This window comes from Dromiciops gliroides, chromosome 2 (assembly GCF_019393635.1).
Source record: "Dromiciops gliroides isolate mDroGli1 chromosome 2, mDroGli1.pri, whole genome shotgun sequence".
In the NCBI taxonomy this organism is placed as follows: domain Eukaryota; kingdom Metazoa; phylum Chordata; class Mammalia; order Microbiotheria; family Microbiotheriidae; genus Dromiciops; species Dromiciops gliroides.
This window is the reverse complement of record NC_057862.1, coordinates 397,756,476-397,771,337: the sequence shown is the minus strand read 5'-3', so window position 1 is coordinate 397,771,337 and position 14,862 is coordinate 397,756,476. Positions and strand designations below refer to the sequence as shown.

The window sequence follows — 14,862 nt, the reverse complement described above, 5'->3', positions numbered from 1 at the left end:
AGATGGGAGGGAGGACTGGAGACAAATGGCTGAGATAGACAAGTCAGGAGGTCTTGACAGCCACCCGAGGGGCCCTTTCAAATGTAAGTTTGGCAAAGGTCAAAGGTCTGACTAAAAGAAAAAAAAAATGGAAATAAGTTATAGAATAGGTTAGGCACACAAAACACAGTAGTAAATGAATATAGCAATGACCTGTTTGATAAACCCAAAGACTCTAGCCTCCAGGATAAGAACTCACTATTTGACAAAATCTGCTGGGAAAACTAGAAAATAGTATGGCAGAAACTAGACATAGATCAATATCTTACACCATACACCAAAGTAAAGTCAAAATGGGTACAAGATCTAGCTATCAAGGGTGATATCATAGGTAAATTAGAAAAGAAAGGAATAGTTTACTTGTCAAGTCTATGAAAGGGAAAGAATTTATGACCAAAGATGAGATAGAAAACATTATGAAATACAGAATGGATCATTTTGACTACGTTAAATTAAAAAGTTTTTGCACAAACAAAACCAATGCAAGCAAGATTAGAAGGAAAGCAGAAATCTGGGAACAATTTTTACAGACAATGTTTCTGATAAAGGCCTCATATCTAGAATATATAGAGAACTGAATCAAATATATATGAATACAAGTCATTCCCCAATTGAGAAATGGTCAAAGGATATGAACAGGCAGTTTTCAGATGACAAAATTAAAACTATCTACAGCCATATGGAAAAAAATGTTCTCAATCACTACTAATTAGAGAAATACACATTAAAACTACTCTGAGGTACCACCTCACAACTATCCAATTGGCTAATATGACAAAAAAAGGAAAATGATAAATGTTGGAGAAGATGTGGGAAAATTGGAATACTAATGCACTGTTGGTGGAGCTGTGAACTGATCCAACCATTCTGGAGAGCAATTTGGAATTATGCCCAAAAGGCTTTAAAACTGTGCATACCCTTTGACCCAGCAATAATTCCACTACTAGGTCTATATCCCAAAGCTATCATCAAAAATAGAAAAGGACCCATATGTACAAAAATATTTATAGCTGCTTTTTTTGTGGTAGCAAAGAATTGGAAATTTAGGAGATGCCCATCAGTTGGGGAATGGATAAACAAGTTGTGGTATATGAATGTAATGGAATACTATTGTGCTGTAAGAAATAAGCAGATGGATTTCAGAAAAACCTGGAAAGACTTACATGAATTGATGTTGAATGAAATGAGCAGAACCAAGAGAACATTCTACACACTAGCAACAACACTGTATGATAGTCAGCTGTGATAGACTTAACTCTTCTCAGCAATACAATGATCTAAGATAATGCCAAAATGCTCTCTGCATCCAGAAAAAGAACTGTGGAATCTGAAAGCAGAGTGAAGCATATATACTATTTTCACTTTTGTTGTTGCTTTTTTGTTATTGTTCTTGTTTATTCTTTCTGTTTTTTTCTTTTCGTTCTGATCCTTCTCTTATAACATGACTAATGTAGCCATATGTTTAACATGATTGTAATGTATAGCCTATATCAGATTGCTCACTGGCCTCTGGAAGGGAGAGGGAAGGGAAGGGAAGGGAAGGTGTGAAAAAAATTTGGAACTCAATATCTTTACATGTAATTGTGAAACAAATTAAAAATTAAATTAAATTTTAAAAAATAAAATTAAAAATAAAAAAAAAAATCATAGAACCCAGAGGACCCAAGGAGTTCATTCTGGGAGAGCTTTAACACTTTCCTGAGGAGAGATAGCAGGAAGTGGTTGACAGGAGGAAGCAGAATAGCAACAGAATCTTGAAGTCTTCATAGGACTAAGAGATGGGAGTGATGCTGAGCATTATTGTGTGGAGTTGGAGATAGAAGTAATAGAGTGAATATTGAAGAATTCAAGGATTAAGCAGGGACCCTTAGAATAAAGAACTGGAGGAGAGACCAGAAACAAACTGCAATAAGCTACACTGGGGAGGAGTAAATCTGGGCCTTTCCTTTCATGGGTCTTGTGAGTCATGAGGACTGTGCTGTGCCAGATGGAAGGGGGGGTGTGTGTGTGTGTGTATTATTATTTTCCTACTAGCTGGGGATTTCACTTCAGGGTGGCTCTATAACAGTCATTGTATAGAATTCTTGGGGAAGGTGGAAAAGTGGGACCCAGCATATAAGAAACTTTTCTGGACTGGGCTTCAGTATAGATTCTTTTTGCTTTTGTCATTGTGGCAATTAACTTCTTCCATGTTCCATACCTTGCTATCCTGGGTCCTCGTCCCTAAGAGTAAGGTAGAAATGAATCAGATCCAGATGGTCCGAGGGTTTCTTTGGGTGGGAACGTGAGCCAAAGAATTATTGAAAGCTACTGAAAAGCTTCCAAGATTGAACTCAGTCTCTTCGAGTACAGAGGTGTGGGTTCTAGACTACAGTTTACAAATAATAAAGATCACAATATTTTACAATCATATGGTATTTTATATTTTCCAAAGACCATTGTCATGTTATCTACTCAGTTTCAGAGTCAGGTTTGTGAGCACGACAGAGTAGGAAAGGAAGAGAAATGGAACTAGTCAAACATCTTTCCTATATAAGTCATAGGAAGACTAGCATGGTTTCTAGATATATGTAGGGGCAATATGTAGATATGAATGGATGTTTCCCACAATGCCCAGGATACAGGGTTTCCTGGAAAGAAGAAAGGCTATTCTCAGGGCTGGAAGGAGTTTCCAGGGCCTACAGTGAAGATTAGGATCATGGAACTGACTGGACAAGTAGATATGTTAAGAAACCTAGTGGCAGAGAACAGCTGAACCCAGAACAGCATGGGCATTGCAACAATCTGTTTTGTGGTTCAGAAATTCCAGGACAAGACTGGCAACTGAGATAGAAGCATGAATGCCAAAGAATATGAAGAGTAGAGCCAAGACTCCAAGAAGGCCACAAGAGGGAACACAACTATTGGATTCCCTGAGGTTCCTAACTCTACTCATATTACTATGGATGTTCCCTTATGGAAGTTGTGAGTTTTGTCTCTGTGGGTATCTTTTGAAGGAGGAAAAACAGATTTGTTCTTCTGCTATCTAGGCTCAGATACGAGTCCAGTTTCTGTTTTCCACATGTTTTATAAGAAATTATTCATTTCCATATATTTTTTTGGCTGATGGAGAGGTCAAAAGTGGGGGCTGGGAAAGGAAGGTCTGACTATCCCTAATAGAGAGCTAGAAATGGGCCAATTTTAGATGTTTGCTGAGAGACCTCTTGTTGAGACAAACACAAGGCATATTAATTTTTAATAGAAGTTCCTCAGGATGGAACCTAATCTGTCTGTTAGTAGAAAGGGAGTATCAAGGAGCCCCACTGTGGTCCTAGGAACCCCAATTTTGATTCAACAGTTACAAAACTAAAATGCCCTGGGATATTAAGGATGTTTAACTGTTTTCTTAACTAAATGAAACACTAAGAAACAAGTGACACTGATAGCCTGGATCCAGGGTTGTATTATCATCATATTTTCCCCTAAAGCCATTTTTTAACTTAATTGTTATTTATTCATTGCAGGTGTGGACTTAAAGACAAACTGAGGCTATTATTAGCCCCATTTTACAGTTGAAAAAAACTGAGGCAGACAGGTTAAATGATTTTCCCAGGATCACACAGCTAATAAGTGACTGAATCCAAATTTGAACACAGGTCTTCACAACTCCAGAACCAGTGGTCTATCCTAATTGCTATGATAAACATAAATAGTATGTTTATCAGATTTACAGATGGCACAAAGTTGGGAAGGATAGCTAACACATTTTATGAGTCAGGATCGAAAAAGATGGGTCTTGATGACCTAGAATGTTAGGCTAAATATAATAATTTGAAACATAATAGGAATAAATGTAAAGAACTACACGATGCAAAGCTGTCTTAAAGGCAGCTAGCTAGGTAGTACAATGCACAGGGTGCTGAACTTGTAGTCAGAAAGACTGGATTTAAATTCCTCTTCAGACATTTACTTTATGACCCTGGGCCAGCCACTTAATGCCCTTCTGCCTCAGTTTTCTCATCTGTAAAATGGGGATGATAATGGTGCCTTTGCTTGCAGAGTTAGGGTCATAATTAATTTAATTCCAGTGCTTCCCTTCTGTTAATTAGTTCCTATTTATCCTGTATATAGCTTGCTCTGTATCTGTTTGCATATTATCTCCCCTATCCAACTGTATCCTCAGAGCTTAACACAGTACCTCGCACATAGTAGGCACTTAATAAATGTTTACTGAATTATTATGAGGATCCAAAGAGATAACACATATAGAGCACTTTGCAAACTTTAAAATACTATGCAAATGCTAGTGATAGTTATAATTATTATTATTACTCATTAACATAGATACAAGATGGGAAGGCTTGGCTACACAATAGTAAAAGATCTAGGGTCCTAGATGTACTGAAAGCTCTCATGAGCTTGGTATGACAGCCAAAAAGAAAACGTGATCTTTGGTTGTGTCAAGAGGCATAAAGCCCAGAACACAAATTCTCAAGAGTTAGGAGAGGCTATTTGCAGTCGTCCCTGACGAGGAATTCCCTCAACAACTAAATGGTCCCTTGGCCTTCACGAGAAGACCAGCATGCTCACGGCCTGTTTGTCCAGGTTTGTCTCCCCAAACACGGCTCCACGCTGCGAGTGTTCCTTGTTCCTGAACGCCCTTTTCCAATAAAGTTAATTTGGCGGAGAGTGCCGCGCGGAGGTTGCTGGGAGAAACCCCTCTCCGCCAATCAGGGAGCTTGGGCGAGCGGCGCGAGAAGCGGCAGCTCCCTCCGGCCTCGTTCCTGCTCCTCCTCCGAGCCGGCTCCGGCGGCAGTGGCGGTGGTGGCAGCTCCAGGGCCAGGTAAGGAAGCCTTCGCTGGCCTGCCCTCCATCCCGGGTTGCCGCCGGCTCCTGCCCCGGGCCGTGTCCGCCCCCTGCACCCCACCGGAAATAGCGCTCTTGAGCCGTTCCACCGCCCCCGGCCTTGCCGGAGTTGCGCTCGCTCGCGGTCGGACCTCGCCCCTGGACGGGGCCGGAGTCCGGCGTTGTGTCCGACCACCCTTCCGCCCCCAATTTCTTCCATGGCTGCCTGCCTGTCCCCTTCTCGCCCATGTATGGACTGGATTCTCTTTCATAGCCTTTTTGCTCCTGGGATAGCGCTGAGCACCCCAGGAGAGCGCCTGCCTCCCCAGTACGGTGGCCCATTGGTCCCCTCCTGTCATCCAGGCCTCTGTCCTCCCACCCTCCACTCCATTCTATCAGCTGCCTGGCAGCTCTGTATGGGGCTGGGCTCAGGTGGGTTCAAGGCTGCCAGCGATTTTGCCATCCCTTGTCTCCTCTCTTCAGACGCCTGGGTGCAAAGGCTAGGCAACTGCTGCCTGAAGTGGAATTATTTCCAGGAATAATAGAAATTAAATCTGGAAGCTACTTTAGAAGCAATCTAGGCATTAGGTCGTAGTTCTGAAAGGGATCTCTGAAGTCATTTCCAGGCTCAGCACCGCATTTTACAGTTGAGGACATTGGTTCCTGATTACCCAGGGAGTAGGAGGCAAGGCTGGGATTCAAAACCAATTCCTCTGATTACAAATCTGAGGCTTTTCCCACTCTACCATGCTGCCTCCCTAACTCCTTTATTTTATAGATGGAGAAACAGACCTGATGAAGGGAAATGATTTACCCTTGATCTCCTAGTTAGTGGGAAGATCAATCAGTCAGTGAAGAAGCATTTATTTTTTTTTATTTTTTATTTTTTTGGTGAGGCAATTGGGGTTAAGTGACTTGCCCAGGGTCACGCAGCTAGTAAGTGTTAAGTGTCTGAAGCCGGATTTGAACTCAGGTCCTCCTGAATCCAGGGCCGGTGCTTTATCCACTGCGCCATCTAGCTGCCCCAGTGAAGAAGCATTTATAAAAAAAGTGTTTAATAAACATTTATGAAGTGTCTACTCTGTATTGGACACTGGGCTAAGTCCAAAGGATACAAAAAAGAGGCAAAAAACAGTCTCTGCCCTCGATGAGCTTACAACTTAATGGAAGAGACAACACACAAATATCTACAAAGCAAACTATATACAGGTAATAATAGGTAATCGAGGGAAGGCACTAGAATTGAGGAGTTAGGGAAGTTTTTCTGTATAAGGTGGGATTTTATTTGAGACTTAAAGGAAGCCAGAGAGGTCAGTAATTGAAGAAGAGGGAAACAGCTGGGGCATAGCCAAAGAAAATGCCTGGAGCCAAGAGTTGCAGTGACTTTTTCATGGAATAGCCAGGAATTCAGTGGCAGTGGTTGGAAGAGTATTTGTAGGGAAGTAGGTATAGTAGTTCTTCCTGCTCAAAGAAAACCAAAATGACACCACTGTGTCAGGGTTAAGATACAGTGTGTTGGACTATGGCTGAATAGACCATTAGGAATTTGGAAGGCTCTATCACAGGTGGGACACAAATAGTCCAGTCCATATGAATGGTTGGAATGGAGCTGTCTCTAAATTTGTGCATCTCTCTTTTTTTTTTTTAAGTTTCTAAAATTCTGCTTTGCTCTCATAGAGGCACAATGTTGTCTTTTTTTTTTTTTTTTTTTTTTTTTTGCGGGGCAGTGGGAGTTAAGTGACTTGCCCGGGGTCACACAGCTAGTATGTGTCAAGTGTCTGAGGCCGGATTTGAACCCAGGTACTCCTGAATCCAGGGCAGGTGCTTTATCCACTGCGCCACCTAGCTGCCCCCCACAGTGTCTTCTTGATGCAGGTATACCATGCTGGGTGGTCCTGTGCCAGTGTCTCCCATGGAGTAAGGTATAAGAGGACTGGAAAGGTAGGAGCAGGCTAGGTTAATAAAGGGTTTCAAATGTCAAACAGCATTTAAAAAATTTGATCCTGGAGGCACGAGGGGAACCACTGGTGTTTATGGAGTCAGAATGGGGGTGTGACATGATCAGAACTGAGCTTTAAGAAAATCACTTTAGTGCCTGAATGGAGGATGGATTGGAGAGAGGAGAGACATGAGGCAGGCAGTCACAGCAGTAGGCTATTGCAATAATCCAGCCAATCCAACTGCACCAAAGTGGTGACAGTGTTAGAAAAGAGATGGGGTTGTGTTGGAGAGATGTTGGCAGTCATGGCAACAGATTGGGATATAGGAGGTGAGAAATAGTGATGATAGACACTGAGCTAAGCATTGGGGATATACGGAATTGCAAAAACATAGTTCCTACTCTCACAGAGCTTATATTCTAATAAGGGAAACAATTTGTAAGTAACTGTAATACTTCAAGACCCACACCAAAAATGGAAAGTAATCTCATGGGGAAGGCAGTAGTGATGAGAGGGGAGGGGGAATCAGAACTTGAAAAGTCCTCCTGTAGAAGTTGGGATTTGAGCTAAATCTTGAAGGAAGCCAATGGAAGTGGGAGGAAGAACATTCAGGAAAGGGAGTCATCCAGCGAAAATCCATGGAATTGAGAGAATGTCATGTATGAAGAACAGTTACATAGACTAGTATCACTGGATGGATGGGAGTAAAGTGTAAGAAGACAGGACAGGTGGGAAAGAAACCGATTGTGAAGGACTTTAAAATGTTAACCAGATTTTTATGTTTTTATTCTCAAGATAATAGATATCTATTGGAATTTATTGAGCAGAAGAGTAACATGATCAAACCTGCATTTTAGGAAAATCACTTTGGAAACGAGGATGAATTACAGTAAGGAAATACTTGATGTAGGGGTTACTGATTTGAAGGCTATTACAGAGTACGGGCATAAGGTGACAGAGCTTTCATCAGGGTGGTAGCATGTCAGAGGAGAGATAGGGGGACATATATGAGAGATGCTGTGGGGGCAGCTAGGTGTGCAGTGGATAGAGCACTGGGCCCTGGAGTCCGGGAGTTCCTGAGTTCAAAATCCAGCCTGTCAAACACTTGACACTTACTAAGCTCTGTGACCATGGTCAAGTCCACTTAACCCCAAGTGCCCTACTAAAAAAAAAGAGAGAGATGCTGTGAAAGTAGAGTCAACAGGCCTTGACACAGATTGGATATAGGAGAGTGAGGTGAGGAGTCAATGTGCAAGCCTGGTGTGGACCTAGAGGATAGTGGACCCTTGACAGTATCAGAAGTTGTGGAAGAGGAGAGCATTTTGGAGGGAAAGATAATGAGTTGTGTTTTGGACATGTTGAATTTGAGTTCCTTTGGGACATCCAATTTGGGATGTCTGAAAGACAGTTGGTAAGGTGGGATCAAGACTAGGAGAGAGATTTGGTTTCTATATATAGATCTGGAAATTATCTGTATAGAGATGATAATTGAAGCCATCGGGTCTGATGAGACCACCAGGCAAGATAATCTAGACTAGAGGTTCTTTACTTTTTTTCTTCATGGATCCCTGTGACAGTCTGGTAAAGCCTGTGGACCACTTCCCAGAATTTTTTTTTTTTAATCATAATTGGAAAAAATGCTAAATTTTAGTTGAAGGTTAGTACAAACTTTTTTTTTTCCTCATCTAAGTTCAAGGATACCTTGAAATCTACATTAAGTCCATGGATGCCATGTTAAGAACCCCATGTGTAGAGGGAAAAGAAAAACAGGCTTAAGACAGAGTCTTGGGGGAAAGCCACAAGTATGACCTGGATGAAGGGAGGGAATCATCACACTGTAGAAGTAACACTGGAACAGGAATAAGCAGGACTGTGTTCTATTTCTGGTTTGAGGAGCAATTTGCTGTATGCTAAAGAAATCATCTTGGAGCCTCAATTTGCCTATCTGTAAAATAGGAGGTACTGATAAGTGTCCTATCTAGAATACTGGGTTTTTGTGAAGATTAAAACACATAATGTGAGTTAAAGCTTGATATTTACTTGTAAAGTGTAGATAATGGGTTTGGGGGGGGTTGTTTGTTTGGTTTGGGGGTTTTGTTTTTGTTTTTGTTTTTTTGTATATTGGTCTTTTCAGGAAAAACAATTCATTTTTGCATCACCTGATAGGGCAATAGAATGTAAACTACTCAAGGACAGGGCTTGTCTCATTTTTGTTTTTATATCTTCAACTCCTGGAATTTGGTAGACACTTAATAAATGCTTCTTGTTTGGTTGTGTTCAGAATGAAAGATGGACAGCTCTCCCTCTGTCTTAAGGTTTCCTCAGTGATTTCTTTTAGAAGTGTCTAGTGTCTGGACCTTTTGTGTTTGTCATACTTCACATATCAGGTAATATATGAACTTTATCTAACACTTTGAAGTTTACAAAGTGCTTAATGTACTTTATCTCATTTTATTATTATAACAACCTAGGTAAAGTAGGTAGCAACGATATTCAGATAGGTGACTGGACCATATTCTATACCAGATGAGGCCTCAGCTAAACTGTTTTAGTCAACTTAGTCAACTGAGGGAATTGATGAGATGTGGCAACTGATTGGACAAGTGGAGTGGAGAGTGCAAAGCAGAGGCCCTCTGCCTCCAATCAAATCTCAATATTGTTCATATACCTTATGTGTCATTGCCTCTTTTCCTTTGCTCCTATCTCTTCCCTGACCTAGCCACACTTCATTATTGACTGCATACTGTGGTCCTAGCATTATTAGGCACTTGGAATGGGGAGGAATTACAGTCAAATACAACAGACTCATGGTTCCCTAACGCTCAGATTACAGTTTAAGGAGACAAGAGATATATTCATTCAACAAATATTTATAAATTACCTGCTATTTTTGTTGAAATGATTATATGTGATACAGTGTTAGGTGCCATGGAGGATGCAAATAAAAAGATAACTCAAAATACAAGACAGTTACTATATGATAAATATGAACTAAATGAGACACATTGTAAGTACTTTAGGTGTTCAGAGGAAGGAAAATTATTATGAAATGTGGTCAAGGAAAGCTACACACGAAGGAACTGCAACTTGAGATGGATTTTGGAAGATGTTCATGTGTCAGAGAAGAGGTGTGGGTGTGTTAGGATTATGTTAGCAAAGGAGCAGAGGCTGTAAGTCTCTCTGAATACCTTGCACCTCCATCTCCTGGCTTCCCTCAAGAGTCAGCTCAAATCCCACCTCCTGCAGTAAATTCCCATATTGTTCTCTGCCCTGGTCTCCCCCTTCAACTCACTTTTATTTACATTGTATATGTCTTGTTTGGGCAGCTAGGTGGTGCGATGGATAGAACACTGGGCTTGGAATCAAGAAGACTCATTCATAAGTTCAAATGTGGCCTCAGATACTTACTAGCTGTGTGACCCTGGGCACATCACTTAACCTTGTTTGTTTCGGTTCCTCATCTCTAAAATGAGCTGGAGAAGGAAATGACAAACCATTCCAGTATCTCTCTCAAGAAAAGTCCAAAATGGGTTTCAAAGAGTCTGACTGGACATACAACTTGTTTTACATGCTTATTTCTTTTGCACATTGACTTCTCCATTAAAATGTGAACTTCTCGAGGGCTGGATTGTGTTTTTATGTTTATGTACCTATCACTTAAAATAGTGCTTGGCACACAATAAGTGCTTAAATGCTTGTTGACTGACTGATTAAGCAAACTTTGCTGAGAACTGCCTGGAACTGGAATGTGACTACTCTGTAGCCTCCCTCACTCCATATATTGGATTAGTTGCTAAATTTTACCCTTTCTGCATCTACAACATCTTTCATATCCATCCCTTTATCCCCACACCCCATTAGAGTCCTAATTCAGGCTCTCATCACCTCTGTCCTAAACTATTGTAATGGTTATCTAATTTTTCTCCCTTAAGTCACTGCCCACTCCAGGAACTAATAGTCCATTTCCATTTTGGGGGAAAGTCAGGGTCGGGTGCCCAAAGTACAACTTTGCAAATAACCTTATTTCCTCCTACTTCTTATTAAACAAGCAACAAGCATTTATTAAACACCTACTGTGTATCAGGCATTGTGCCAGACACTGGGGATACAAAGACAAAACTAAAACAGCCCTTGTCCTCAAGGAGCTTACATTCTATCAGGGGAAACACCATGTATATAATAAGTATATACAAAATAAATACAAGGCCATTTTCAGGAGGAGGAGGAGGTCATTAATAGTTGGGGAAATCAGGAAAGGCATCATGGAGAAGATGACATTTGGTTTGAATTTCTAAGAGATGGAGGTGAAGGGAGAGCTCATTCCAGGTGTGGGGGGACAGCAAATCCAAAGGCATCTAGACAGAAGGTTGGATTGTTATGTGTGAGGAATAGCATAAGGGCCTGTCTGACTAGACTTCAGAGGGCAGAACGGAGAGTAATGTACATAGCAAGGCTGGAAAAGTAGGTTGGGGACCAAGTTGTTTAAAAGCCACAGGAATTCGTATTTTATCCCAAAGGGAGCCACTGGAGTTTTGAGCAGTTGAGCACACTCTTAGATCCATACTTGAGAAAAATCACTTTAGCTGTTGAGACAGGAGCTTAGGAAAGAGATCTAGGCTAGAGATATAGATTTGGGAGGTATTTACCTAGAATTGATAGCTAAAGCAGTGACGATGAAGGAAATATCAAAGAGAGAATATAGAGAAAAGAGTGGCAGGTTAAGGATTTAGACCTTATGATATTAGGGACCAGGAGACAGAAAAGGAGACATAGACAATCAGTTAAACTATCAATCATTTACTATGTGCCAGGCATTGGTCTGTGTAAGTGAATTAGAGGAGAATTGGTCAGAACCATAGGTTTAGAGATGAAAGGGACCTGGACATCAAGTCCAGTGTTTTTTTGCCTTTTTTATGTCATGAACCTCATTTGCTGTCGAAGTCTATGGATTCCTCAAGATAATGTTTTTAATGCATAAAATAGAACACAAAGGATCACAAGGAAACTGGTTATCACAATGTTCTGGTTGGGGTTTTTTTTGTTTTGTTTTGTTTTGAATTCAGGTAAAGAACCTCTCTGGTCTATTCCAGTGCTACCACTTCACAGCTAAGAAAACTCAGGTGCAGAGAGTTTAAATGACTTGCACAAATTGATTCCAAAATTACATGTCTGAGCCAGCAATCAATTCCATATCCTCAGACTCCAAATCCAATGTTCTTTCTACTATACTGCACCGAGTTTGTTGTTGAATTGAATTGGAGTCAGTGAGGCTATCATGGAAAGAGGCTGATTTAATCTCGGTGTTGGTTGATAGGGATCTAGACTGAGAATTTTTTAAAAATTTGTAATAAACATTTTTATTTATAGTTTTGGGTTCCAATTTTTATCTTTCTTTCCCTCCCTCCCCTCCCCCTTCCCTTAGGTGGCAAACAGATATGGGTTATACATGTATGATTATGTAAAACATTACCATATTGGTCATTTCGTACAAGAAAACTTGATTAAAAGAAAAAAATGAAAGAAAGTGGAAAATAGCATGCTTCAGTCTGTTTCATCAATATCAGTTCTTTCTTTGGAAGTGGATAGCATGTTTCATCCATAGTCCTTTGGGGTTGTCTTGGATCATTGTATTGTTGAGAATTAGACTGAAGATTTTTTTTTCCCAGGGCAGTGAGTGTTAAGTGGCTTGGCCAGGGTCACACAGCTAATAAGTGTCAAGTGTCTGAGGCCGGATTTGAACTCAGGTCCTCCTGACTCCAGTGCCAGTGCTTTATCCACTGCACCACCCAGCTGCCCCTAGACTGAGGATTTTAAGAGAGATCTTTTGAATTTGAAAAGACTTGGCCATAGACTTTGTGTGGGGAATAACATACAGGTCAGATCCTTATTGCCTACTAGTCTATTGCAGTAGTTTCATAATAGGTCTTCCCACCTCTATTATCTTGCCTCTAGGCCATCTTTCATCTTGCTGCTATGATAATCTTTATTCTTCAAAGATTGCTCAAAAATCTGAAGTAGCTTTACATTGTTCCATGGATAAAATTCAAACTCCTTTGTTTAGCATTCAGAGCCCTCCACAGTCTTGGAGAATCTGCTTGAGGATCCATTTTAAGAACCTGTGCTCTGACATTAAATACAACTTCCCATGTTTGGCATTTGAACCCCTTCACCATATGGCTCCATCCTGTTTGCCAGGCTGACTACACATTGCTTACCTTCAGGAGTCTACGTTCTAACCAAACTGTCCTATTTGCTGTTATTCATACATGACACGCCACGTGACATCACAGGCCTTTGCATAGTCTGTCATCCATGCCAGGAATGCTCTTCCTCTTCAGTTCTGTTTCTTGGAGGTCTTGGCTCCCTTCAAGGCTCAGGTTACATGCTATCTTCAGAGGACTTTTCTGACTCCACCAGTTGTTAGTGTCTCTCCTCTCCCTCCCTTCTATTATTTTGAGTTTATTTCTTGTATATTTTGTTTTTACTTATTTGTGTGTATCTTCCCCACCCCCAAAGAGGGACAAGCACATTTGTTTTTTGTCTTTGTGTCCCCAGCATCAACCTTAGGACCCAGAATATAATAAAATGCTTGATAAAAGCTTCTTTAATTGAATTGTTCCTTATGCCTGGAATGTTTTCCCCCTCCTGTTCTGTTGAATTCCTACCTACCTCGTAAAGCCCAATCAAAACATGTGCCCTTCCCTGATTACACCCTCCACCCTTTCCGGAAACAACTTTCCTCATAAGACTTGGCACTTCGTTTCACAACTCTATAATGCACTTACATAAAATAGTCAGTCAGTATATATTTATTAAGTGCCTGCTATGTGCTGGCACTGTGCTAAGTGCTGAGGAAAAAAAAAAGTGGAAAAAGAAAGTCCCTGACCTCAAGGAGCTTACAATCTTTTTTTTTTTTTTTTTGGCAGGGCAATGAGGGTTAAGTGACTTGCCCAGGGTCACACAGCTAGTAAGTGTCAAGTGTCTGAGGCTGGATTTGAACTCAGGTCCTCCTGAATCCAAGGCCAATGCTTTATCCACTGTGCCACCTAGCCACCCTCAAGGAGCTTATAATCTAATGAGGAAAAACAGCACATAAAAGGAAGCTAAAAGGGGTTAAGAGAGGACCATACCCTGTGCTGGAACCATGATAGCGAAGTGCAGAGGAATACAGTTAAGTGGGAAAATATTGTATATTTTCTATTTGACTTATCCTCTTCCCGGACTGTAAGCTCCTTGAAAGCAGAGACTGTGTCATATTTATATCTCCCAGAATTTAGCTTAGGGTCCTTCAACCAATATGTTCTCAATAAATATGTCATATGAATATGCCAAAGGCGGTAAGTGAGTTGAAAATTGCTCCTAAGGTTTTTGTTTGTTTGTTGTTTTGTTTTGTTTTTTTTGGTGAGGCAATTAGGGTTAAGTGACTTGCCCAAGGTCACACAGCTGAGAGGTGTTAAGTGTCTGAGGTCGGATTTGAACTCAGGTCCTCCTGAGTCCAGGGCTGATGCTCTATCCACTGCGCCACCTAGCTGCCCCTCCTAAGGTTTTTTTAACTTTTTTTTGTGATATGGACCTCTTTGACAGTCTGATGAACTCCATGGCCCCCTTCTCAGAATAATGTTATTAAATGCATACAATAAAATATAAAGGATTACAAAGGAAACTAATTACATTTAATAGCTGGCAGTTATTGAAATACAGTTAGCAAAATGTTTTGAAAAAAAGTTCATTAACTTCAAGTCAAGAACCCTTGTTCCCAAATTATCAGGAGAAATGTGTGGTTAACATAGGATCCTAGGATTTTAGAATTGAAACAGGCTTCATGTAGAGCTCATGTAGTCCAAAGGAGAAGAGACCCTTGAAAAAGGGGAATTGGCTTTAGTGGATGAGATGTTTGGCTCGAGGCACAATGAGTTGGAGGTAATAGCATCTAAATAAAAATATCCTTTGATAATTACTGGGGTGAAGAGAAGACTAGAAATGTAGATTTTTGGATTATCAACATAGCATTTACAATGAAGGCATTGGAAAAGATGAGCCCTCAGGGAGAAAGTACTAG

The 14,862-nt window shown here is 40.8% G+C and overlaps 1 protein-coding gene across 3 annotated transcripts in view; it reads left to right on the top strand.

Moving 5' to 3' along the window:
* Nucleotides 1-4,762: 4,762 nt before the first annotated feature.
* Nucleotides 4,763-14,862, top strand: part of NUP93 (nucleoporin 93) — a 136,614-nt gene continuing 126,514 nt past the window's right edge. The window contains exon 1 of one of the 3 annotated variants that reach the window (XM_043986541.1): nucleotides 4,763-4,861. The gene's annotated coding sequence lies outside the window, so the exon portion shown is untranslated. Of the gene's footprint in view, nucleotides 4,862-6,748; nucleotides 6,805-14,862 lie in introns of those variants that run through there. The other 2 variants (XM_043986539.1, XM_043986540.1) reach the window with 2 other exon arrangements.